Genomic DNA, 2,389 nt, shown 5'->3' on the forward strand with positions numbered 1-2,389 from the left:
CTGAAACAGAAACTTTTAAAAATCATTGAGTTTAAACTCATCATTTTATCATCAAAGTTACTTTGAACACATGAAAGAAATAACCAAAACCAATGAGCTCCACCAAGACCTAGGAGATCCACTAAATGGATAAAACATGCTTGATCTTGGCTGTTGGCTTTGATACATCTTATTAGGAAATGAGTACTTTGTTTGTATGAAATTTTATTTATGCTTTGTCAGTTTAACATCTTTTTAGGAAATTGGAACTTTTTTTATTGCAGACATTTTAGGAAATGGAACATTGACTATCCCAACTTTTGTTGCATAATATTTTCTTTTTTTGTTATTTTTCACTTCAGATAAATTCTTTTCCACAGTATCCTTTCTTTGGATAAGTAGTAACATCATATTATACAATTCAACTTTTTACCAAACTTATCCTTCATGGAGCTTGTTGACAAGGATTCATCCAAGGCGGCTGTGGTTGCTCCAAAAGTGTTTGTTTGATAGTTATATGCATATGCTAAGGTTTTTTTTCTGGTAGCTTCTGATATAGGAAGGTTTTGCATGGCAATATTCCTAGCTTCAGCAAAGTGGGCATAATAAGGAAAACCATCTTAGGCGATTGGCTAGCTGAATAAAAAGCAATTAGCCCAAGCATTCCCAAATGCTTTCACATATGTTATTGTAAGTAGCATCGTCGTGACAATGTAAGAAGCATTAGCAAAAGAAAGCCCAAACGAAAGCTTTATTTAGAGAGTCACGTTGAAATATTAGTCTCTAATTTTCGCTGAAATTAACTATTAGTCCAAAAAAGTAATTAGTAACTATCAATACACACTAATACACATTGAGGACCCTCCAAAACTAGAAGACAACTATTCTACATGGCCTGTTGAGATGCCCTTTATTATGCTTCCAAATATTTTTGATTGATTGCATTTAGCGTTACAAATGTGAAAGGAAACATTAATAGATGTGTTGTGCATAATGTTGTTTCTTTTAAACAAATTACTAGCTTAGACTGTGAAGGTAGGAGAAAAGTGTAAGTACATAGGAAGAATGGTAACTTGCATTTTTAATGGTGCTCTACGATACACATATATGCACTAAGCTATAGAGAACATGGTGTGTATTTTGGCAATAATTGTTATGACCTTACACCTTTGATTATGCCATTTGCTATAGATGAAGGCTCGAGATGCGCTTTTGTTAGTAGTGGAGCTGCTCTTGTTGTTGTGATTGTTTTTGGATTGTTGTGATCCCTTCTTAAGTTGATGGTTTTTGTTAGAAGCATCAAATTGTTATGCAGGCAATGAAATCTCAAGGTGGAGAGAGATTTACTGAAGATGTCAATAATTTGATCTTGAGACAAGAGAAGTCATATATGGAGATTGTTTGAGCGTTGATTCAATTATTGATAAAGTGTTAGTCAACTTCTATGCGCTTTGTTTGAGCGTGAAAGAAGATATTGTTTACTAGAGTAAAATTCAATATAGTTTAACAAGCAAGCCAGATAGGTTGCTCTAGGGCACATGAAATTTCTGAAGTAATGGGTGAATCCATGTAATTTTTGTTTCGGTCGTGTCAAAAGCACTATTTAGCTTTTGTTGATGAGTGGGCAACTATCGAATGCTTTTTGACAACCTATTTTATTAAATTGTCTCCTAAGAATACACAACAAACTTTTGTGAATTTTCAATCTTTGGTATCTCTAGCCGAATTAGAGTCGAAATAGCTTTTTAATTAAAAATTTGTGACGATTATGGGAAGAACAACGCTGATTGTGTTATGGCAGCAGCGGGGCAATTGCTTTAGATATTGGTAGACGGATTTAAGGGGTTTGTGCATGTGTTGATATGCTTTGTTAATGGCAAAGAAGATGTTAGGATGAGATATGCTTAAATATTGAAGAGATTTGCAGATGCTTGTATTGTTGCAGGTTTGAGAAATTGTTGTTTGGGAGTGTAGTGGGAGGTTCTTTGTTTTATTTTTGTTTTGGATTGGTTTTTAAGATGTTATACTTTCTCAATCTATGGTACACTAGAATAGAGAGATTGGTTGAAATGTAAGCTAGTTGATGTTTTGTTGATATAGAGACCAAGAAAGTGATGGATTTAACCTATATTTCACTTATGGAGTTTTTGTTAAGGGTGTGAAGTATATTGTCTATTGCTGGATTGTTATTTCCTGCTACTAGTTCATCCACATAGATGAGAACAAAAGTGTGAATTTTTCCTTGATCTTCAATCATGAGTGTGAGATTGATGAAGCTTGAGTGAAACTTATAATAATATAGATGCCCAAAAATTGAGGTGTGATCGGGTGGATGTCAACACCTCAATTGTTAGATGAGTTTAATCGGGTGGATGTTTAGATTTGCTAGTGCTTGAAGGGCATGAAATTC

The sequence above is a fragment of the Phalaenopsis equestris genome, unplaced genomic scaffold, assembly GCF_001263595.1.
Source record: "Phalaenopsis equestris unplaced genomic scaffold, ASM126359v1 Scaffold228197, whole genome shotgun sequence".
In the NCBI taxonomy this organism is placed as follows: Eukaryota; Viridiplantae; Streptophyta; class Magnoliopsida; order Asparagales; family Orchidaceae; genus Phalaenopsis; species Phalaenopsis equestris.